This window comes from Pogoniulus pusillus, chromosome 13, assembly GCF_015220805.1.
Source record: "Pogoniulus pusillus isolate bPogPus1 chromosome 13, bPogPus1.pri, whole genome shotgun sequence".
Classification (NCBI taxonomy): Eukaryota; Metazoa; Chordata; class Aves; order Piciformes; family Lybiidae; genus Pogoniulus; species Pogoniulus pusillus.
Window position 1 is genome coordinate 26,241,741 of NC_087276.1, and position 24,990 is coordinate 26,266,730.

At 47.7% G+C, this 24,990-nt stretch overlaps 1 protein-coding gene across 4 annotated transcripts in view; it reads left to right on the forward strand.

Annotated features, from left to right (window-relative positions):
• The window catches only part of TTYH3 (tweety family member 3), a 96,890-nt gene that overhangs the window by 12,131 nt on the left and 59,769 nt on the right, over window positions 1–24,990 (forward strand). The gene's annotated exons all lie outside the window — the stretch shown is intronic.

Sequence of the window (24,990 nt, forward strand, 5' to 3'; positions counted from 1 at the left end):
CTGTGCAGAACTTGCGGTAAGGAGTGTGGACTGGTGACAAATGCAGATGTGGAGGCTCTGGGCTTGTGGAATATGGGAAGGCTGAGACATGGAGCCATGAGCTGGCAGTGTGGAGTGCCTGACCTCTGGCTGGATCTTGCCTCTTGGTGTTGAGCTAAGAGGGCAGGGTGGAGTTGTCCTTCTTAGAAACACTCGAGTATTGTTTTGTTTTCTTTCTCCTTTGGGAGGTGTCACAATGTACCTTTCAAGGAGAGAAAAGAGGAAGGGGAATATAATGAGAAGTTATGCAAACATCTTTTGTTATTAAAGCTTTAGCACCTGGCGGAGTTTTACTTCTAGGGCTGAGAGCGTAGCAGGAGCAGTTGCAGGGTTTGCTAACAGTGCCTCGTTTGCTCCTTGCGAGTTAGGCAGTGCCTGAGTGTTCTGCAACAGAAGTGACCAGGTGCTCTGTTTTTCCAGCCTTTTAGGGGGAAATAAATCAGTAGTAAAAGTCCATGATTTTGTAATCTCTTCCTGCTCCTGAAATAGGAAGGGAGGTGGTTTTCAGGAGTAATTTGTGTGAGTGACCCATGGTGACAGCTGACTAGGGACTTGTGAGAGAAGTTTGTGCTACTTCTGGTATCTTTGAAGTCATTGTGGGTTTGAGGGCAGTGGTTTTTTTGCAGAAGGGAGAGCTAGAAGGAAGGCTGAGAGGACTTCAGGGAAGGACTTGTTAGTTCTACCCTGTTGCAAGTCTGCTTGTAGTTACAATCACTGTGAATGCAATGGGAGACCCCGAGAACATGATCTCCATTTAGCTTTGAACTGACAGGCTGTCAAGTGCAAGCAATACTAAAAGGTACAGACCTGGTAGGAGGCTAGGGAGAGAGGTAGCAGGCTGTCACTCTGGGTAGATCAGATTAAAAAGACAGGTTTGCTTCTCTCTTTTTTTATTATGTGTGCACAGGTGGGCAGCAGAGCCAATGGCATCCTGGCCTGGACCAGGAACAGTGTGGCCAGTAGGGCAAGGGAGGTTCTTGTGCCTCTGTGCTCAGCACTGCTCAGGCCACACCTTGAGTGCTGTATCCAGTTCTGGGCTCCTCAATTCAAGAGAGATGTTGAGGTGCTGGAAGGTGTTCAGAGAGGGGAAACAAAGCTGGTGAGTGGCCTGGAGCACAGCCCTGTGAGGAGAGGCTGAGGGAGCTGGGAGTGTGCAGCCTGCAGAAGAGGAGGCTCAGGGCAGAGCTCATTGCTGTCTACAACTACCTGAGGGGGGACTGTAGCCAGGTGGGGTTGGGCTCTTCTGCCAGACAACCAGCAATGGAACAAGGGGACACAGTCTCAAGTTGTGCCATGGGAGGTCTAGGCTGGATATCAGGAGGAAGTTCTTTTCAGAGAGAGTGATTGGCATTGGAATGGGCTGCCCAGGGAGGTGGTGGAGCCACAGTCCCTGGAGGTGTTGAAGCAAATCCTGGCTGAGGCACTTAGTGCCATGGTCTGGTTGACTGGATAGGGCTGGGTGCTAGGTTGGACTGGATGATCTTGGAGGTCTCTTCCAACCCAGCTGATTCTGTGATTTGAACTTCAGTATAGTTAGACTGAACTGGCTGTGTTCAGTTTTGAGACCCTCAAGAAGGACATTGAGGTGTTGGAGCATGTCTGAAGAGCAACTAAGCTGGCAAAGGCTTACAAGAAACAGTGGAGGGAACTGGGATTGTTTAGTCTTCAGAAGAGGAGGTTGAGGAGAGACCTCATTGCCTTCTACAACTACCTCAGAGGAGGCTGGAGTGAAATGGTGGTTGGTCTCTTCTCACATGCAACAATGGACAGGCCAAGAGGAAAGGATCTCAAGGAGTGCTGGGGAGGTTCAGGTTAGGTACTGAAAAAAATTCTCCACAGAAAGGTTATCAGTCATTGGAACAGGCTGCCTAGGGAAGTGGTGGAGTCGTCCTCCCTAGAAGCATTTGAAAGATGTGTGGATGCTGTGCTTTGGGACATGGTTTAGTGGTGGTGACTTAGCAGCAGTGGTGAGATTGCAAGGTCTAGGCAAGCAGTTGGACTTCATCTCAAAAATCTCCTTCGACCTTGGTCTTGAGTAAATGGAAGCTATTGCATAGGACTAAAGGTTCTTCTAGTCAATGGCAAGTGTTAATGTTCATTCTCTCTTAAGAGGAAAACCATTTCAGTTGTAGTAGGTGGAAGGAAAAAATGGATCAGTTGTGGTTTGGGTCTTTTTCTGTCTGGATTTAGTGGAAAGCACATCCACTGAGGATGGAGTGATGTGCTTGACACTTCTGTAGCTCAACAGAAGTCTTTACTTTGGATGCAAGAGCTACTTTAACAGCACCTATACAATGCTTCCTCTGCACTTCTAGTATATCAGAATGTGCCTAATGTCTTCTGTTTGTCCTTCTTGTCCTCTCCTTGTGAAGCCCTTGAGTTACTGCCATCTTATAAGACTGAACAGTGCATAGAGCTTAAGTAGGACAGGATTTTACTTCTGGTCTTGGAATCATAGAATCAACCAGGTTGGAAGAGATCTCCAAGATCATCCAGTCCAACCTATCCCCCAGCCCTATCCAGTCAACTAGACCATGGCACTAATTGCCTCATCCAGGCTGTTCTTGATCACCTCCAGGGATGGTGACTCCACCACCTCCTTGGGCAGCCCATTCCAATGCCAATCACTCTGTTTGGCAAGAACTTCTTCCTAACATCCAGCCTATTACTTCCCTTGGCATAACTTGAGACTGTGTCCCCTTGTTCTATCGCTGGTTGCCTGGGAGAGGAGACCAACCCCACCTGGCTACAGCCTCCCTTCAGGTAGTTGTAGACAGCAATCAGGTCACCTCTGAGCCTCCTTTTCTCCAGGCTAAACAATCCCCAGCTCTCTCAGCCTCTCCTCATAGAGTTTTTGTCTTGAGGTCAAATACTCTGGATCACTGCTTTTTCCTTCTGTACATATATCTCCAAAACTCTTACAGGTTGGACAACAAATGCTTAACCAACCTGAGTGAATTAACTGGTGAAAGCAACAAATTTTCAAGGCTAAAATACTCCCTTTCGCTCTCATAAGTATGACCAGGTCAAGATCCTGGTACAGTTCTTGGCTGGTCTCAGACACCATGCCCTGGAGCAGGTTGAGTGCTTTAGCAGTGAACCCCTTGATCACTTCAAGGGTTATTTTTTTGGGGGGGAGCTTTTTCACCTTGACCTGCTGCAAGAAGTCAAAAATCTCATCAAACACAAGGTCTTCAAAAGCATTTAAAACGCCTTAGTATTAAAGGGTAAACTAGAGGTGGTGAATATAAAATATGTCCAGTGCTGCTGTGAAAATTCTCTGCGTGGGCAAGCGCTACCCTGGGATGTGCTTCCACTGCTTGTGCGTTAGCAGGCGGCTCCTGGAGAAGCTGCATGAGTGATAGTAGATGCTGGGAGCGTTTTGCTGAGGTGTAAATAACAGGGTTGGACAGTTTATGCTGGCTCTGCTGTTTTTATTAGTGCAGCTTAGCTTTCGCCTCAGGCAGTGTGGAGGTTATGGGAGAAGAAGGAAGGGACAAGCTGTGAATTTGCCTCCTCTCCCAGCAGAAGATGATGAAGTGTGGGGATCTTGTTACCCTAATCCCCTCTTGCCGTGTTAATTCCTCTTGTCCCTGTACTTGTATCTTAAGTCTGCAATTCTTACTGACGCAACTGCTCGCTCTGTCACGTGTGTATCTCGCCCCAGTGCCCTTTCAACCTTGTTGGTGTTTGTGTGGCTTTTGTGGCAGCTGTTAAAATTCATTTGGCCCCTATAGTCTTTCATTGCTGCTGATTTTGTTCTCAAGAAGATGTTGCTCTGAGAGACAGCTGCTGGTCTTATTGTTGCTCCTAAATGCGTTCAATAGCTACTTGCTGGCAGTTGCATCTTCTGCCTGGGACTGACCCAACTCTCAATGCGTTCCTAGTGCTGAAGAGGACTGCAGATCCAAGTTTGTTTGGTAGGTGGAGCAGAATCATTCTCTGCTAATGTCAGGTACACTTTGACCTGGGAGGACATGTCCTTGGCTACTGCAATCGGCTGCCCAGGGAGGTGTTGGAGTCGCCGTCCCTGGAGCTGTTCAAGGCAGGATTGGACATGGCACTTGGTGCCATGGTCTAGCCTTGAGCTCTGTGGTGACAGGTTGGACTTGATGATCTATGAGGTCTCTTCCAACCCTGGTGATACTGTGGTACTGTGATGTCCCTCTGGTACCGCAGCAGTGACATCCCAAACAGGTAAAATGTAGCTCTGCAAGTATAACCTAAGGGCAGGACTTTCAGCACTGACTTGATTTAGTTCTGCTTTACTTGCTGGCTTCAGTAAGAGTGATCTTGAGTATCTGATGTAATAAATGAAATCTAAGATTCCTAAGAAAGCTTTGAGGACAGGCCTTGAGTGCTCCTCAGGTTTTCAGTTCAAATAAGGCATGTTTGTATTTCTTTTCCTTTCCATAGTGAAGTTTGCTGCTTGATGTCTGATGTAGTGGATGCTCAGTTTTCCAACACCTTTACCTGCACATGGGAGCCACCAGCAAGTTAGTTCTTTACTTCCTACTCCCTTACACACCACCACTTTTTTGATAATAAAACTAGTCTTAGGAGACTTCCATCCTGGTATACTATTGCCTTCTGACAAGTCACTGGTCACTTCTCCTGGGAACATAGATCCTGAGTATCCTCTGTGTAGCTTCACTCAGACCTTGGTCAGTGCCCAGTGAACATAGGCTAACTTGCAAACAGGGCTGGATGCTTCTGGAAGCTATGATGTAGTCCTCATTGAGGAATTCTTTTCCTGATAGACACATGAAGCAGTACATGCTGTAAGGAAGCATGACACTGTGCAAACTGATGTTAACTGCAAACTGGATACTCTTCTCACAGTGCAAACATTAACCATACTGCGATAACAATCATGGTGCAGTTGTGGTTTGGATTATGCAATAGGTTCTACTCTGGCATGAGGATGCTTAGAGGGCTGGAGCACCTCTGCTATGAGGACAGACTGAAAGAGTTGGGGCTGTTCAGTCTGGAGAAGAGAAGGCTCCAAGGTGATCTTCTTGTGGCCTTTCAGTATCTGAAGGGGGCCTACAAATAGCTGGGGAGGGACTTTTTAGTCTCTCAGGGAGTGATAGGACTAGGGGGAATGGAGTAAAGCTGGAGGTGGGGAGATTGAGACTGGACATGCAGAGGAAGTTGTTCAACATGAGAGTGGTGAGAGGCCACAATGGGTTGCCCAGGGAGATGGTTGAGGCCCCATCCCCAGAGGTGTTTAAGGCCAAGCTTGATGGGACTCTGGCCAGCCTGATCTAGGGTGGGGTGTCCTTGCCCATAGCATTGGGGTCGGAACTAGATGACTCTTTTGGTCCCTTCCAACCCTGACTGATTCTGATTTCTGTATCCCCTGATCTAGATGTGTATCTTGATGGCTGAAACTGTGCTACAAGCCAGGCAGAGTTCAGAGCCATTCATCCACCTCTCTCATCCTTTTGGGGGATGGCGTTAGCCATTGCATGTGAGCACCAATGCTAGACTTCGGGCACTGGCTCCTTGTGCAGTCCTGGCTTTAAGGATCTTAAGCTCCTCCAGATCTACTGAGAGGGGGCTCGGTAGGTAGGAATGTGCCCTGCTTGATTCTCAGCTGCTTGCACGGAATGAAGTCTTCAGGCTATTAAGCTGCACTCCCAGCTGTGATGCACTGAAGTTGCAGGCAGCACCCAGATAACCCCCTAGGCTTGTGCCCCTGGTAAATAGGCTGCTGAGTGGGGTTGCACATTCCAGGCACGCAGGATGTCCTGCTCCGCCAGCTCAGCCTGGCTCAGTCATGCGTCTCAGCGAGCGTGTCAGATCTGAGGCGCTCTGTCTCTCTTGCCTCTGCTCTCTGAGTCCTTGCTCTAGAAAAGACAGTAAGCAACAAAAGGGCACTTAGTTATGGAACTTGGTTATGTGAGTTTTGTCACTTCTTTCACCCCGATCTTTGGACTAAGGAGACAGCGCTTTGAGTGCAGGGGAAAAGAACCCCAGGAGCCTGGGAAAGTGGCTGGGATGGCAGTGCTCAGCTGCAGGGCACTGTCTGAAACAGTGAGAGATGATGACAAGAGAACAAAATCTGATTTTTCTTTTGTTTATTTTTTTTTGTTTAAGGGAAAAATAAAAATGAAAACTTCCTGCCATGCTAATTCTCATGGTCCTATTCTGTGTCTGGAAGCTACTGTTAAAACTGCTGGGATTGCACTGCCATGTCCTTAAATGTATGTGAAAATCTGCTCCTATCCCTATGCTGACGTATTTTTCACCCTGTGGGTATAATTTAGTGACAATGCAATCACTTCTGTAGAAATCAGCAGGTCATAAACAGGATTATGGAGTGTAGTAGAGATGGAGGGTGCAAAATTTAGGGAGGAAGTACACCTTCATGTAAATACCCTCCCTAACGTGGAGAGAAGAGCAAATCTGGTGGGTGATGTGCTGTGTAACACCTAGGAGCCATGCCAAGTTCTTCACAGAGAGAGTGATTTGCTCTTGGAATGGGCTGCCCAGGGAGGTGGTGGAGTCGCTGGAGGTGTTCAGGAAAAGCCTGGCTGGGGCACTTAGTGCCATGGTCTGGTTGATTGGACAGGGCTGGGTGCTAGGTTGGACTGGATGATCTTAGAGGTCTCTTCCAACCTGGTTGATTCTGTGATTCTATGCTGCCAGGGGGAGGAGGAAGGGCACACGTGCATGTGACATGAGATGTGTCCTTAAACTAATGCCGCAGGACCTTAAGAAGGTGAATCTGTGTTGTTGGTGAGCCAAGGTAAACCCTGCAAAGAGCCTGTTACTGATCTCAAAGTGCAAGTGCAGCAGGCTTCTTTGTCTCAGCTAATGTGATTTTAAACCCTGAAGGCACCAGGGACATGCTCTATGCGTCTCTCTTCCTGCCTTCCTTCTTTCCACTTTGCCATCAGGAGCACCTTTACCCTCCAGTCGGGAGAAGGTGAGGTTTGTCTGCTGCAAAGCAGTGCTTTTTTCCTGCTAGTAGTGTCTGGAGAATGAAATTAAAATGCTTTTTCTCTTTTTAGTAAAAACTTGAGCTGGCTGTTTTATTGTTCAAGTTGATGGCAAGAACCAGCAAAATGAAAAGCTGCTCTCTAGCTCTTTCTGCACTGAAGACTAACTGTGTCTTGTGATGTCCTTCTGCAGACCCATAAAGGAAAGAGCTACTCAGTGTGCACACAGTTAGTGCCAGAGGTATCGTGGTGGGTTTTATACTGCATGGAGTTAAGTGAGAACAGTTACTGAATGCTTCATAAGAGTGTTGGAGCAGATGCTCTCTTCTGCTTTGTTCTGCAGTTTATGCACCACTTGCTTTCATTCAATAAAAAGCAACATGAAGATATGAGAGTTATTGCAGATATTTGCTTTGTGGCTTCAGGGTATGTTATCTTAGGGCTACTCAAAACTTCTTTCTAGTGAATTGCTCTCACTTCTTGCAGTGTTTGGGTGATGTAATGAAAGGTTCGATTGCTTCAGTGAGTCAAAAGTACTGCTTGGCTCTATCCCAGAAGCTTTAACACCTGCTAAAAGGGTGAAGAATTCCTGGCAACTGCTGCCAGCCCTTAAATGCTGTGAAAAGTCTCTTGTCAAAGATCCAGTTTTCTGTATAGTTCGGGAGTCAGAGAATGTTCCCTGTTAATCTAAGATGGTTTGGAGCAGATCTAACTCTCACTTACTTAGAATCATAGAATCAGTCAGGGTTGGAAGGGATCACAAGGATCAGCTAGTTCCAACCCCTCTGACATAGGCAGAGACACCCTACCCTAGATGAGGCTGCCCACAGCCTCATCCAGCCTGGCCTTGAACACCTCCAGGGATGGGGCTTCCACTGCCTCACTGGGCAACCCATTCCAGGCTCTCACCGCTCTTATGGTGAAGAACTTCCTTCTCTTGTCCAGTCTGAACCTACCCATCTCCATCTTTGCTCCATTCCCCTCAGTCCTGTCAATCCCTGATAGATTAAAAAGTCCCTCCCCAGCTTTTTTGTAGCCCCCTTTCAGATACTGGAAGGCCACAATAAGGTCACTTCCCAAACTACTCCTCTTGCTGGTGTTTGGGTTTTGTAGCTGTAGCAAGCTCAGCTCAGCGATGGTGATCAGTAATGGGGATACAAAAGAGGTGGCAGAGCCAAGAAGGGCAAGGCTCTCCTCTTTAGCTTCACAGAATCTGCAGTGAATGTATTTTTATTGCTAGTCCTGGAGTTAGTGAGGTCTGTCAGACCCAGTGATTAGAGAGTAAGCTTCAGCAAGGGGGTCCTGCGCTGGAGCTTAGTTTTTGCTTCTCTGTGTTCTTGATTAGGATGTGCTTTGGAAATAAGCTTGTAAATGAAGCTTAAAATGCCTGTCTATAAAGAGTAGAAAGAAAAATTCCATTTAGGTAAGGGTGGAAGTTACGTTTTGAGATGTCAAGTGCAAATATTGAATGTCTTATGCAACCTGGATTAAAAACGCTTATAGAACAACTGGATAAGGCACTTAGTGCCATGGTCTAGTTGACTGGGTGCTAGGTTGGACTGGAGGATCTTGGAGGTCTCTTCCAACCTGGCTGATTCTATGATTCTAACTCAAACAAAAAAAAAAGATCCACCTGGCTCCTTCTGTGGTATCTTTTTTGGGAGAGTTTATAAACAGCTTGGAGGGGTTCTGCTTAGACACTGGTGAATCCTGCCTTAAGATAATGTTCCAAGCCAGGGAAATTGCTGATCTGCATGAGAAACACGGGACTTGGTGCACAAACCCTATGAGGAGAGGTTGAGGGAGCTGAGGTTGTGCAGCCTGGAGAGGAGGAGGCTCAGGGGTGACCTCATTGCTGTCTACAACTACCTGAAGGGAGTCTGTAGCCAGGTGGGGGGTGGCCTCTTCTCCCAGGCAACCAGCAATAGAACAAGGGGACACAGTCTCAAGTTGTGCCAGGGGAGGTCTAGGCTGGATGTTAGGAGGAAGTTGTTGTCAGAGAGAGTGATTGGCATTGGAATGGGCTGCCCAGGGAGGTGGTGGAGTCACCATCCCTGGAGGTGTTCAAGAAAAGCCTGGATGAGGCATTTAGTGTCATGGTCTAGTTGATTGGCTAGGGCTGGGTGCTAGGTTGCCTGGATGATCTTGGAGGTCTTTTCCAACCTGGTTGATTCTGCAAGTCAGGAAGAGCTATCTTCAAATGCAACCGTTAACTGTGGATATCAATGCAGCCATTAACACTGGCAGTTATTCTAAAGCTAAGAGATGTGATTCAGCAGTCAGGGGAGCTGGCTGAAAGTCCATCCAGTCACAGTAGTGAACTGACAGACACTGAATTAAAAATGAACAAAGCAGGAGACGCTTGGCAAATGGCAAATAAGTAACTAAGCACAAGTTCCCAGTGCTAATCTGATGAAAAGGGCTAGGAGGGCTATGAGGATGATCAGGGGACTGAAGGGCCTGGCTTATGAGGAGAGGCTGAGGGACCTGGGGCTTTTTAGTCTGGAGAAAACTTAGAGGAGGTTTGATAAATGTCTGTAAGTATCTGAAGGCTGGCCAGGAGTGGGGGGGACAGGCACTGCTCACTTGCTCCGTGGGAAAAGACAAGGAGCAATGGGTGTAAGTTGCAGCAAAAGAGGTTTTGCCACAACACAAGGGGGAAGCTCTTGACTGTAAGAGTCCCAGAGCACTGGAACAGGCTCCTCAGAGGGGTTGTGGGGTCTCCTTCTCTGGAGACTTTCCAGGCCTGTCTGGATGTGTTCCTTTGTGACCTGTGTTAGATAGTCTTGTCCTGCTCTGGCAGGGGGGTTGGACTCGATGATCTCTTTGGGTCCCTTCCAACCCCTAACATCCTGTGAAAATATGCTTCAGGAACCATGACAGCTGGCAAAGGTGAGATCATGTATTTCTGCTTTCAGCACTGGGGAACCTTTAACTTGAGAGTGCTGAGCTGGTGGCAGCCCTGTCAGCTGTTCTTAAATACCCCAACTTCAATATGAGTTATTTTTGAGTTTCTGTAAGCACTCCCTGGTTTTGTTGTTGCTTAGTGGAAGTAGCCAACCTTGGTGACATTGCAGTGACTTCAGTGTGTTTGCAAAGCACCACAAGGCATGTATTGGATGCCTTGCCAAGCTGAACATCAGAGGTAACCACAAGGATGGTTCGTAGCAGAAATGGGTTGCTGCTCAGTTGTCAATAGCTGCGGCATGGATGTTGTGCAAGAGGCTGGATTAAATATCCCTTCTCCCCAGAGTTTTCAGGCCAGCAGTCTATCCTGACTCTGTTGCTTGCAAGTGCTCTGCTATATGAGTGTGTAATACTGCTGGCTGTTGTCCATCGGATTTCTTCTCCCTTTGCTGGACCTCTCCTTCTTTCCAATTTGAATGCCAAGGGGATGTTGTTAACCCCAGATGTGGGGTTAAAAAAACCCCAATCCAGCAGGAGTGCTCCTGTTTTTTCTTTCTGAAAGGTGTGAAAATGTTGGAGGAAAAGGCCCTAGTTTGTGTTTCATGACCCTCACATGACCATGTGAAGGCCTGGTGAGCAGGGAGTGCTGTAGCCAGGTTCTTGAGCTGGTGCTGGTGTGGCTACCTGTGGAGTCCTGCTGGTGGCTGCTTACTCGTGTGCCAGATGGAGATGTCATGATGGGAGTGTGCTCACAGTAGCTGCTTGGAGACAAGAAGCCTTTCCCTTGAGGTTTATTGGGTGGCTGTGCAAGCACCTTGGACTTGGAACTGTTAAACTCTTCAGCTGTATTGGTTTTGACTTGTGATTCATCAAGGATAGAGAGGATTCAGCTCAGGCACTGGTTATGCATCTAAAGGTAGCATTGAAAAGAGCCAGAAATACAGAGTATATTCAGTAATTATGGTATAGCTAGCTGGAGACAAAATACAAGGGAATTGCTGGGAAGCCTAGCACAGCATTACACTAGGGGAACTATCAGCCAGCTTAGGTTGTGAAAGAAAATGTACTTCCTCCTCCTATTTCTTTATAGTTTTGTCCTCAGTGAGTAGTGTTGCTGCTGCTAGCTGAGGGAATGTTTCAGTGTGTTTTAAGGTTTTCATGTTCGAAGGTACAGCCTAGTGAGGCTGTCCATTGGTGGGGGGATGCTTTTCAAATGCAGTGCTGAGATGCACTTTTAGTGGATATACACAGTGCCTCAGGCCACACCTTGACTGCTGTGTCCAGTTCTGGGCCCCTCAATTCAAGAGAGATGTTGAGATACTGGAGCATGTCCAGAGAAGGGCCACAAAGGTGGTGAGGGGCCTGGAGCAAAGCCCTGTGAGGAGAGGCTGAGGGAGCTGGGGGTGTGCAGCCTGCAGAAGAGGAGGCTCAGGGCAGAGCTCATTGCTGTCTACAACTACCTGAAGGGAGTCTGTAGCCAGGTGGGGTTGGGCTCTTTTCCCAGGCAGCCAGCAACAGAACAAGGGGACAGAGTGTCAAGCTGTGCCAGGGGAGGTCTAGGCTGGATGTTAGGAGGAAGTTGTTGTCAGAGAGAGTGATTGGCATTGGAATGGGCTGCACAGGGAGGTGGTGGAGTCGCTGTCCCTGGAGGTGTTCAATCAAAGCCTGGATCATGGCACTTGGTGCCATGATCTAGTTGACTGGATAGAGCTGGGTGCTAGGTTGGCCTGGATGATCTTGGAGGTCTCTTCCAACCTGGTTGATTATATGATAAGAGGGAAGTCTTTGTATCAACAGCAAATGTCCAAAGTGGCTTGTATTTCCTGATGAAATGCACGGTAAAAAATTGCAGAGGGTGAGTAGATCACAAATGAGGAAACCAATTTGCTTTTAGCTTGTGAGGATCACTCTTTTTCCTGGACAGATGTGAGTGTTTAATGCCCCTCTTCATCATCAGCAGCATGCAAATCGTGCATTGAATTGTCCTAAAAGAAGAGTATTGCCAGGTGAAGGCATGTCAGCATACTGGCTTCCCTCTTCAGGGTTATCAGAAGTGACAAGAGCAGGGGAGCTGTTTGCTGTTATCTCAGTGCTAAGATTGCTATCCCAGGCCCAGCTTTGGAGCAGCAATCCCAAGTAATGAAGCATTGCTCACTGCCAGTGTCCAAGTGACACACACACGGTTCAGTTAGCAGCAAGGGCTAGGCTGGGCTGGCACAAGGCATGGCTCTAAGCAGCCAAGGCTACAGCAGAGCATATGGTGTTTGCATTGCTGCCTCTAACACCGATCCAAGTGCTGCTCTGACGAGAGGTAGATGCTTTGCTGTAGTTTCTTTCCCAGATGTAGCTGCTGTGTGAAAACAAATGGTTGAAGAACTCTTTTCACAATGGCCCTTTCTATCCAGGGTGCTTCAGCATTCACAAGTTACTGGATTAGCCTAACAGAGGTGGCTTTAAGCAATGATGATAAGAGCAGAGTATTTCCTGCTTAAAATTATGACTGAGCAACTTAATAATTCTGCTGTCTTGCACATTTTTCAATCATAGACTTCATAGGAAACCTTTGGCTGTCTGAAGTGTCACCACTTCCTCTTGTGTATCTGGAAATTGCAGAAGGATTTACTGGTGTCCAAGCCTGCAGCACACAGATTGGGGTTAGTGCTAGAAGAGGTCACTTTTTGTTCTGGGAACTGTAAAGCATTGCAAAATGTTTCCTTCCTCGTGCTGTGTTTGGAAAGATCATTCTTTCTAACAACAGAGGAAAAAGGGTTTTCTGAAGTCCATCATGGTTTGGGGCTGGTGGTGTTGTGTGTGTGGTGGGTTTTTTGGTTGGTTGGTGGGTTGGGTTTTATTTTTGATGTAATTTTTTTCCCCCCAACATGCAGGTGCTTAGTCTCAGAGGGCCCAAGTGAAAGCTTACTGCTGTAACTTCCCTTGTAAGTTGGACAAAAGCTTTGAAGGTGTTTAAAAAGCAACAATAAAAGGTGTGATGGTTTGGGTGTTACCTGCCTCCCCCCTACACACACTTATGGAAATTCACCCAGACTAGACTCAGCAGCTGGAAATTGAAGAATGAAGCTTTATATTCACAGCTTAGCACAATATACAAGTAGATATTTACAATAAATACAGCTATATACAGAAATAGACAAGTTTTAAAGGTCATACAACAGCCCTCCCAGAAACCAGAGTCCCCAAGAGGGGCTCCCAACCACCTTTCCCCCTTTCCACCCCTCTACCTTATCCCAGACTTTGCCATAGGTTCAGAGTGAGTTTGGAGAATTGGCCAGGGGGGTTAGGAAGCAGATGGATTAGACAGCAATTTAGGGAGAAAAGTGCATGCAGGCAGAGCCAGAGAGCAACTCTGTTATCTGTATTTATGTCCTTGTTTTTATCCATCTCAGCAAGCCTATGAGTGGAGCAGACATCACCCTTGTTTCCTTTTCACAGCCTGTAATCTAATTCCTCTCACCAAAATATCCCAGCTAGGCTCAAACTAGCACAAAAGGCCACCTTTATTTTGTAGAAGCCTATGCAAACAAACTGGCTATAGGTCTGCCTGTTTGTAAGCTGAAAATGCAAGAAATGACACAGTTACCCATAGTCCAGACCTCACTGCATGGTTTGTGCTTGCTACCTCAATGTTTGAGGAACAAATCTGTTTCTGTGCAGTGACAGCTGTTTTGTTTTGTTGGATTTTGGCTTTTTTAAACATCCACAAATTGCTTCTGCCAAGCAGGTCATGACTGATTTTTCAAGTGCACATTGGAGATGACCCTTGAGTAATGCATGGGGGGAGGTGACAGTGCTCCATGCACAGGTAACCTCTGCTTGGTGTGAATCTGGGTGTCTGGGTTCTGTGAGAAGCTGAGCTTGAATGCCCTGGAAGGTGGCTGTGCTGCAGAGTATCCAGAATGGTAGGGCTTAGAAGGAACCATCTAGTCCAGCCCTCTTCCCAAAGCAGGTTCACCTAGGGCAGGCCACACAGGAGCACATCCAGGCAGGTTTTGACAGTCTCCAGAGAAGGAGACTGCAAACAGCAGAGGTGGAATGTTGCTGCTGCTGGCAGTTCCTAAACAGCCCAGAGGTCTAAGGTTGTACATACTCAGTTACTTGTTGAGGAAATCATGAGTAAAGCAAAATAAAAGTTAGTACCCAGAGGAAGTTGTGGTGTAGGTTGTGCAAGAGTGCAAGCAGCAGTGCGCAGCTGTGATCAGGGGAAGGAGCTGTATGCAGGGAACAAGGTTCTGACATCTGCTGTTGTCTGTGGCAGTCTGTTCAAAGTCTCCTTAGTAGCTTTTGCTTCTTCATAGAAGTCTTTTGCACAAACTGTAGGATGGAGCTGCAGCCTTGGAAAGCCAGGTGATATTTTAATGGCATCAAAGCCTTCTGCTCCTGAGCTCGTGTGAAGTGGCATTGCTGCATCGTTGCTAAAGTGCTAAGTCCTGTGTGCATTGGTGGGGCTGCTTCCAGCACACACTTGAAGTAAATACCTGCATGTTCCTTGCTGGACACTACCTCTGTACAAGAGGAAGAAAAAGTGTAGTACTGTATCCTAACATACTGAGCCTGGTTTAAAATTAGATTTGGGCTGTGAACATGGATGTTTGTTGGTGCTAGACCTCTTCAGGCAAGACCTCAGTGGGGAAATAATGCAAAACTACTATTTCAGATTTCTGCCTTTTGGTTGTGTAAATGGGACCTAATACTGAGGGCCTTCATGGGGCATCCTAAAATTGATAAGATTCTTCCAAATAAGTTTGCAACTTCAGATCCTTTAATCGTAGCAGGGTTCTGCACTTTGGCCACAACAACCCCAAGCAGTGCTATAGGCTGGGGACAGAGTGGCTGGAGAGCAGCCAGGCAGAAAGGGACCCGAGGATACTCGTAGATAGTAGCTGAACATGAGCCTGAAGGGAGGCTGCAGCTAGGTGGGGTTGGTCTCTTCTCCCAGGCAAGCAGCAAGGGGACACAGCCTCAAGTTGTGCTGGGGGAGGTCTAGGCTGGACGTTAGGAGGAAGCTGTTGCCAGAGAGCGTGATTGGCATTGGAATGGGCTGCCCAGGGAGGTGGTGGAGTCACCATTCCTGGAGGTGTTCAAGCAAAGCCTGGATGAGGCACTTAGTGCCATGGTCTGGTTGACTGGATAGGGCTGGGTGCTAGGTTGGACTGGCTGAGCTTGGAGCTCTCTTGCAACCTGCTTGATTCCATGAAGTGGAAGTTTGTGGTTCCTGAGGTAGGAGGGTAGCTGGAACACTGTGCACTCTGGAGTGCTTGGTGATTAAATCAAGGAAACTGACCTGGCTGAAAACAGGTTTCAGCAGCAGGCGAGAGATTATGTCTGATCCAGGTTATAGTGTAACTAGCTCTACTGGCAGAACAAAAAGAGAAGGCAGTCCTGCTAACTGCATGCCAAGACATCTGACCAGCTGCCCAGTGAACCAGGTCGAGCACCTGACCTGTCGAGCACTCTTCTTGTCGGATGAGTTGTTGTGACCTTGTTCTGGCACAAGTACGGGGCAGAAGCCAAGTACCTGTGCTTCATAGCTCTTCAGCATCAGGAGTTGGGTGGAATAGTGAAAGGCCACACAAAACTTTGTGTTGGATTTCCCTTTTGGAATATTTTGGGGTGTTGAATCAATAAGCAGAATTTAAGAGCCAAATAAAAAGTTCCTGGCTGAGTTTTGTCTTCATGTGACCCCCATAGCTTTTCCTGAACCAGGGCTGCTTTTTTTTCCCCTTTTAAACCATTATGGAAAAAGCACACTTCTGGGGTTGCTTTACAGTTTAGCTGTTTCCTGCCCTTTATGGCTTCTTTCTGGTTTGGAGTTGGAAACAACGCTGAGAACTGATAGAACAAACCACTGTACCGCTAGGGAATGGAGTCTGTAATAGCTTTTTACTCCTGGTTACTTTGTGACCTGCAGAACTGCAGCTGAGCAGGGGATGCTCCTCTTGAAGTACCAGTATCAACCTGCCCTCTTCAGAGCCTCTTCTTTTGTTTCTCTCTGCCCTGAAACCACACACTTCATCTTCACTTCGGTGGCCTTGAGCTGCTCTCCTGGTGGTACCAGCAGTCGGTGAGGTTTTTTTGACTTCTACAGCAGTAGATTATCAGAGGATGTTAGAGGTTGGAAAGGACCCAAAGAGATGTTAGGGGTTGGAAGGCACTCAAAGAGATCAGGTCCAACCCCCCTGCCAGAGGAGGACAGTACAATCTAGCTCAGGTCACATCCAGACAGGCCTGGAAAGCCTCCAGAGAAGGAGACTCCACAACCCCCTTGGGGAGCCTGTGCCAGTGCTCTGGGACCCTTCCAGTGAAGAAGTTTCCCCCTTGTGTTGAGGCAGAACCTCCTGTGCGGCAGCTTCCATCCATTGCTCCTGGTGTGTGATCTGCTGCCGTGGTTGGGTGCTGGGTGTGCATGTCCTCACCAAAATGCTTTAAACCTTTCAGCAAGACCTGTGGGAGCCCAAGAGAGCCCTGCTGCTGCGCTGCCTCTGGCTGGCTGCAGTGGAGCAGTGCCACCTTGCAGCGGGACAAGCGGTCGCACACACCTGCCTGCTGTCACTACACCCCTGGAGCTCAGCTGCGTGGCTGCAGCAGACCTACAGTCCCTACCGCTCCTGCAAGCTCCTTTTCTTGCAAGTCTGTCAGCATTTTGAAGCCCTTTGCTGAGCTGTACTCCTTTAGAAGAGTAATGAGGTTGAAAGCAAGATCCAGGCCTGTGTGACTGGTTTGGACCCATCCATTTGTCAGGGAAATTGTTTTCCAGTGCTGCATACTGATAGCAAATGTCAAGCCTGATAAATACGCTCAAGCTTCTTCCCCTCCTCATGCTCCCTAGCCCTGAGTTTCTACAAGAGGCTGAGGGAGCTGGGATTGGTTAGCCTGGAGAAGAGGAGGCTCAGGGGTGACCTTATTGCTGTCTACAGCTACCTGAGGGGTGGTTGTGGCCAGGAGGAGGTTGCTCTCTTCTCTCAGGTGGCCAGCACCAGAACAAGAGGATACAGCCTCAGGCTGCACCAGGGGAGATTTAGGCTGGAGGTGAGGAGAAAGTTCTTCACTGAGAGAGTCATTGGACACTGGAATGGGCTGCTCGGGGAGGTGGTGGAGTCGCCGTCCCTGGGGCAGTTCAAGGCAGGACTGGACGTGGCACTTGGTGCCATGGTCTAGCCTTGAGCTCTGTGTTAAAGGGTTGGACTTGATGATCTGTGAGGTCTCTTCCAACCCTGATGATACTGTGATACTGTGAAGGAGTTGTTGATATGTAAAACATTTGAGATACTCACCAGAGACCAACCTGGGGTAGAGACAGGGCAGGATTATTTTCACTTTGAGACTGGGTGGGCAAAGAGTCCAAGGAACAAAGTTTCTTCTGTTTTATGAAGACTTTAACCAAAAAAAAAAAAAAAGGAAGGGAACTCATAGATGGAAGTGTCTGGGAGGGAACATCCTTTCAGACATTTGGTGTGCTGCAGATAACAGCCTCCCTTCCTTTAATCAGTAGCCTTTTTCCAAGTGCTTTTCCATTTCAGTGCCGAGCCGGTGGGTCTGGGCTTCTGGGCATCTGATTTCTGTGCTCTGGTTGAAATAGCTCTTCCTGCTGGAACTGAAGTAGGAAACGAGCCGAGCTGCACATGCTGAACGAGAGGAAGATGGGGAGTGGCTTGCTGGCTGGAAACTTGTTAGGTCTCTTTATCTGTTCAGTAGATCAGGAGTGATTACATCTGAAATGTTAGGAATTTGGCTGCTCATAGAATCAGTCTGGGCTGAAAGGGAGCACAAGGATCATCTAGCTCCAGCCCCCCTGCCATGGGCAGGGATACCTCACACCAGGGTGGGCTGTGTAGAGCCTCATGAAGCCTGGCCATAAACACCTCCAAGGATGGGGCATCCACCACCTCCCAGGGCAACCCATTCCAAGGTCTCACCACCCTCATGATGAAGGACTTCTTCCTAACATCCAGGCTGAATCTACCCACTTCTAGTGGGAGTATTCACTGCCTTGTTGGCTGTGGAAGCATGATATTGGGGAAAAGTGGCATTCCCCTTCCAAGATTTCTAGTTACAGTAAAATTTGTGGCTAATTTGCATCCGAACTATTAGTCTGCATAAAGATTTCTATGTGCTTGGCGTACAAGAGAATGGCAGCCAGATGTTAGCTCTGCATGAGATATGGCTGGAGCTCCTTTGCTATGAGGAGAGACTAAGGGAGTTGAGGCTGTTCGGTCTGGAGAGGAGAAGGCTCTGAGGTGAACTTATTGTGGCCTTTGAGTATCTTAAGGGGGCCTACAAGAAAGCTGGGGAGGGACTTTTTAGGATGTCAGGTAGTGATAGGACTGGGGGGAACAAATGAAGCTGGAAATGGGTAGATTCAGCCTGGGTGTTAGGAAGAAGTTCTTCAGCATGAGGGTGGTGAGAGCCTCAAATGGGTTACCCAAGGAGGTGGTGGAAGCCCCATCCTGAAGGGTATTTAAAGCCAGGCTGGATGAGGCTGTGGCCAGCCTGATCTAGTGTGAGGTGTCCCTGCCCATGGCAGGGGTGTTGGAACTGGATGATCCTTGTGGTCCTTTCCAACCCTGACTGATCCTATGAGTCCATTCTATTACATTGGTTTGCAATGTCACATTGGTCTCACAGTTTTTAAATACTACACTGTTTTTCCTGGGCTTTGGGGATGAAATCTGAAGTTAATTTTAGAGCTGAGAACCTCTTGAATAGCTTTCTTCTTGCAATATGGCATATTCCAAAGAGTTGCTTTATTTTAATGGTGGTAAATTATGAGATCCCTTCCAACCCAAGCCATTCTGTGATTGATTGAACTTTGATACTTCTGAATGCTCTTATCTGAAGTGATTAAGAGATTCTTCTCTTAATTGTTATGGGGGTAAAACCTTCCTAGTGCTTGCTAGGGAGTAGCCAAAGGATCTAGGTCGCTGCCAAGGCTTAAAGCTTATCTTTTCAGTTGAGGTAGAGAGGATGAGGGTGTCTCTGAAGGACAGACTGGAGTGACCAACAAGTCTTAAATGTGAGTTATGAGGTCTTCCTAAGTGTAAATGCTTTCTCCTGGCAATCAATGAGCACTTTTATGTTTGCTTTAGGATCGTCACTTCCTTCACATCAGCAGTAGTTCTCAAGAATAGTCATGTTTTCCAGAGGGGCAAACTTAGTTTGGGCAATGATTATAGGAGTGGAATTCTGTGAGTAGCAGACCTTTCCTGTATCTAGTGGGAGAGCCTAGAGAAATCACTAAAGATATGAGCAAACAGGACAGAAGACTAAACCTAGCTTGTCTAGAGATCAGATGCTCTCCTATAGTGAGCATTAAGAACAGTTTGGGGAGCTGAGATGGTACTTGGTGTCTGCAGCAATGAACTACATTAAATAAGCCTGCTCAAGTCCTGGGACATCAGAGGCTTACTTTAAGTTGACCTCCCTTGCAGGGACTTGAAAAGACAGCCTTTGCAGTTCAGCTTGTCCAACCTGATTGGATTTTATCTGGAGCTTGATTGAATTTGTGCACAAGATTATGAAGAGCAACATGACTGTCAATGAAGTGAGCAGTCTTTGAGGGGAATTTTTGCTAGTATCCCAGAGGGTAGAGCTTTTAAGTTCAGTGATGAATATTAGAATTCCTTGATTTAGTCACAGATTTTTAATAGGACATTCTTGCTGCTGTGCTGTCAGTGACAGTAATTTAACACACATCTTGTGTGCTGCTTCTTACCCTGGACTGGGTGTTCATTTGAGTCTTCACTAGCCTGAAAGCTGAGAATTTTCTTCCCATCTTAGCTGTTACCAAAGTGGTCTTAGCCCTTGGGAATCTGAGGTTTTTAGGGAAAAGCTGTGATCTTCAAGCACAGCAGCAAAAATAACTTTGCTTGTTAGGGTGGAGTCACGTCTGCTGAGCTTTGTTGCTCCTGAGGGTCAGCCTGGATAGAGGATGACCTCTGGGTAGCTTGTTTAAACAACACACATTGATGTTTGTGTAGTGGATATCAGTTGAAATCTTTGGAGGCCATAGGGATAGCCTTTTTATAGGATTAGAGGGAAATGGAGAAAAACCTTTATCTTCCTCCTGCAGATGGGGTAAAATACAAGTTTTGCAATCAGCAGTGCTGCCTTCTCTTTCCTACTTCTGCTGCCTCTGTTTTAGTAAACGTGTGACATTGTCTACAGCTCAGAGACCACGCCAGGGGCATGCTGAGTGAGTGCTGGAGCCCAGTCAGAACCAACCCACCCACTGCAGCGCTGAATTGCCACAACATTTTCGTGTTGGTGATGTTGTTTTACTTCTGGTGCTAAACCTTCAATAGCAGTGCTGGAGAAGAGAAAGATCTCTGACCCAGTCTTACACAGTGGTGGCTGTTAAGGGGGGAACTAATGCTTTGTCAATATTAGGGGGATCATAGAATCAACCAGGTTGGAAGAGACCTCCAAGATCAGCCAGTCCAACCTAGCACCCAGCCCTAGCCAGTCAACTAGACCATGGCACCGAGTGCCTCATCCAGGCTTTGATTGAACACCTCCAGGGACAGCGACTCCACCACCTCCCTGGGCAGCCCATTCCAATGCCAATCACTCTCTCTGACAACAACTTCCTAACATCCATCCTATACTTCCCCTAGCACCACTTGAGACAGTTCCCTTTTTCTGTTGCTGCTTGCCTGGCAGAAGAGCCCAACCCCACCTGGCTACAGCCTCCCTTCAGGTAGTTGTAGACAGCAATGAAGTCTGCCCTGAGCCTCCTCTTCTGCAGGCTGCACACCCCCAGCTCCCTCAGCCTCTCCTCACAGGGCTGTGCTCCAGGCCCCTCACCAGCTTTCTTGCCATTTTCTGGACATGTTCCAGTGCCTCAACATCTCTCTTGAATTGAGGAGCCCAGAACTGGACACAGCACCCAAGGTGTGGCCTGAGCGGTGCTGAGTGCAGGGGCAGAATAACCTCCCTTGTCCTGCTGGCCACACTGCTCCTGATGCAGGCCAGGATGCCATTGGCTCTCTTGGCCACCTGGGCACACTGCTGGCTCATCTTCAGCCTACTGTCTATCAGTACCTCTGGATCCCTTTCTTCCTGGCTGCTCTCAGCCACTCTGTCCCCAGCCTTTTAGTGCTGCTTGGGATTGTTGTGGCCAGTGTGTAGAACCCTGCACTTGGCCTTGGTTGTTGGTTAAATCAATGCCTTTTACCTCTTCTTGCTGAAGACAAAGCAAGTTGGTGGAGAAATAACAGTTTATAAGCTAAGGAATTATGTCCCTACAAAGGATTATGAACCTTTTTACCTCTAGTCTTTAGCCATCTCCTTGTCAAATGTCTCCACAAGTAGTTTTGCTGTATGTAGCTCAAGAGAACTAACAAAAGATGTGACAGATTTTCAAATTATTTTTGATTCTTAGTTCCTAAAAACCATAAACCCCCAAACTGTCTCTTGAGCATGCTGCCAGGGTCCACTGCTTCTTTCCCCTGCAGTTTGTTGTCAGAGAGGTGCTGTATTTGTTGGGCATTTTTCTGCTTTAGAGATGACCATAGGAGAAATGGGCACATGGATTGTGTGTGTGCAGGGAGTCTGTGCATTTTGTCTTTAAGATGTTAAATCTGCTCTTTGCTCTACTCCCAGCAGAGTTGACAGCATAGAATGCTTCAGGGCCTCCCATTTCAGTGCAGAGTTTGGTCATCAGGAGTCAAGCTTATCTATCTGACTTTGTTAGTGCTTCTCATCTGCTTCAGTGCAGGCTGATCAGCTGAGGGGCAGGCAGTTTGGGGGGGAGCAGTGGCATAAAGCACAGTTATTTCTTCAGTGGTTTGACTTTTGGTTTATAAACAGTGGGAAGCAGGTATCTGTTACAGGCTTTGCAAAGAACTGCTGTATTACAGTTACATGGTGGCAAGAGGGGGAGAGGTCTGTGCTCCTCCACCCTCTGACACATGCTGCCAGTGAGGAGGTGAAGATGACAGTCGTATGTGATGGAACCCCTCAGCTCTGAGGCAGCTGGACCACTGAACAGCTGGTGAAGTTGTATGTGCTTGTGCTGTGAAGTACCTTCACCCTGTCCCAAAATTCTGTCATCTTCCCCTGCTGGGTTGCCTGGGTTATTGCATGGGCCTCAGCATTAAACTCTTTGTATGGTCACTATGCTCCCCTAAGACCTTGCCATGGTCATTGGTTTTGTTCTCAGGGGCTAACTCTGGCAAGTAACAGCAGAGAACTTTGGTTTTCTTTCCAAAATGGTTGAAGTTGGAGTGTTTTGTTTTGCTCTTCAGTTTTCAGCTGCCTTCCTTCTGTTAGTTCTGCTTCTCAAAGCTGAGAGTCAGCACTGTGCGACCAGTAACCACAGCTCACACCACCAGCACCTCCTACCCGTACTGGGAGCTGGGGCAAGGGAGTTCAGAGTATCCTTTGCCTGGCTTGAAGTACTCCTGGGAGATAATGATTTTGGGTCTGGGCACAAGGAATTCCAGAATTTGATTGCACTTAAATCCAGTAATCAATTGTCTTGAGTTGTCTTGTCCAACTGCAACCTCTTTTTGTGTCTCTCTTGAAGATTACTTTTTGCTCCCATCTAATGGTGTTTTGGTTTAGGTGTTTGTGCTAGAGGAAAGCTGCAACAATCTCTCTTGCTGTGAGTCGTTGTGCTCAGGTGCTAGAACAGTTTTCCTCCTACACGTCCAGCACAGTTCAGGGTCTGTGTTGTGGCTGCAGTGGTGGAAAACCCAACAGCTGGATCAGTTGCTGGTCTTGGTACTCTGTCCTGCTTGTCCTTGCGTGCGAAGCGCTGATCTCCTTCTGTAAGTGTCCATGTGATCTGGGACCCTGCAGTTGAAGCTCTTTCCACAGGGAAGGTGAAGTTTGGTGGCTTTTTCTGTTGTGATTGTTTCCTCCCTCTCTTTCCTGAATTAATGAATTGAAACACCTGCAAGAGCAGCACTCGTGCTGCACAGTGCTGCCTTGGAGGAGCATTGATACCTTTAGGGTATCAGCCACAAGCACAACTCCACATCTTACCTCATCCTTATTTCTGCAGGACCATACGCCACTTGCCAAAGAAAACCTGAGCCATGGGCTGAGGCAGAACATGGGATTGTCCTGTGCTGCTTTGGTTGAAATAACCTGATGTGGCTGCTCTGCATTGGCCTTGTCATTCACTTATCTGAGGTCCTGCTTCCTTTGGCTGCCTCTCCCCGATTGACCTCTGGTGAGGGAAGAGCGATCAATAGTGCAGAGAGCTGGAGCAGTAGCGATGCTTGTCAGGCTGGGCTGTGGGGATGCGGAGGAGGGGTTGAGCAGGGAGCTCTCATGCGTGCTGGCAGCCTCCCGCCTCCCGGGCTCGTTGCTGTGCAGCTCTGGAAGGCAGCAGCCAATGGGATGCAGGAGCATCCCCGCAGCTGGGCTTGCCGAATAGCTCCCGAGGTGCCTTGTTTTCAGTCTGGAGCATATAACTTCTCTGTTGCTGCTTTTGCTCCCTTCTGTATCTCTCCTTTCCTTCCCCCTTGGCTGCCTGTCTTCATTGTTTTGAGGAATAACATCCATGTGGCTGAATTTCTCACATGGTCTCATCCTTGCTGCATCTCTCTCACCCAGGGAGTGACAGCGTGGAGAGAGATCTGTCACCTCTTGGTGCTTCATGATTGCATCAGGTGGAGTAGGTCATGCAACTGGAGGCGAAACTGAGCTCTGAAGGCTTGTGCTTTCCTAGCCTTCTAAGCAAGCTTAAAATAGCCCTAAAATGGGTCATCAACCATTTCATATGCATGGGTTCTCCTTCAGTTATGTGTGCCAGCATAAATGCTGTATAACTGCAGGATGATTTGGAGCCCCTAGTGTAGCAGAGATGTTGGCCAGCCAGAACATGCCTACGGGAAGGCCACTGAGAGGGTTGGAGCCTCATCTGTGAAGAGAGGCTTAGTTCTCTTCAGCCTGGAATAGAAAAGGTGAAAGGACAGATCCATGCATAGCCTTCACATACCTGAAGGAAAGACTTGGAGGAGACAGCATCAGGCTCCTCCCAAAGGTGCCCAGCAAAAGGACAAGCAACAAGAGCCACGAGCGGCAACTGGAAAGGGCATTTGGGTGCGAAATGCAACCACTTATGAATGTTTTTCTTTGTAGTGCTGGAGCAGAGGCTGAGAAAAGCTTTGGAAACAGTAGCCTTAGAGACACTCAAACCTTGCCTGAACAAGTCTCTGAGCAACCCCATCTGTTAAATTAGCCTTGCTTTTAGTAGCAGGTTACATTACAGTGACCTCCAGAGGTCTTCTCCAGCCTATTGTTTTCTATTCTATGGAATCCTGAGGAATTGAGGTTTGTTTTGCTAACAGTAACATGTTGACTTAGTGGAGTGAATGCTATAAAATCCAAGCTTTAAATGTGGACATTTAACATTTATGAGAATGAATCTTTCAGATCTCTGTGATGCCTGTTAGCAGGTTGCTGGGAGAGGAGATAAGATGACTATGAACGCTGTTTTCCCCCTTCTCCTTGTGGTGCTGAGTTGAGGCTGAACTATGCTGCTATCTTTTTCCCCAGTTACACCCCTAGCTCTGTGTGTGTAATCATTTAAAATGCCTTGGACTCACCCTCTTCACGTAGTCCTTTTAAAAACAGTCACCATTAACATGTAAAGAACACCAGTCTGTAATGAAGTCTAGGCATATGCAAGTGGGCTACAATCTAACTGTAATGAAAAGCTAATCACCAGCCTTTTCCACCCCCTGGGATCCCAGGAGATTACTGGAGCAGCACACTGCCCCAGTTTCTTTCTCCTGTGTGTCACGACTGAACCTTTTTGCTTTGTTTGCTGTTTGAAGCATGACTCTTGATAAGCCAGTTCGATAGTTGGCCGCAACGTGTAGGGCCAGCGTTTGACAGATGACTTCAGAGGGGGAAAGCAACTTAAGTAGCTTAATGGGATTTAGCTCTGTCTACACCGTCCTGCCAGAGCATGTTATAAACCACTTTGGTGGGATTCCTTCGTTAAATATAGCCATGACATCAGTGCAGGCAGAACCTCTAAGGCATCTCGGGGAGCTTGTCTGAAAAATTGATCTCAAGATGCGTTTCAGAGGAGCTGGTGAATGAGTATCTGCACAGGAGCTCGAGG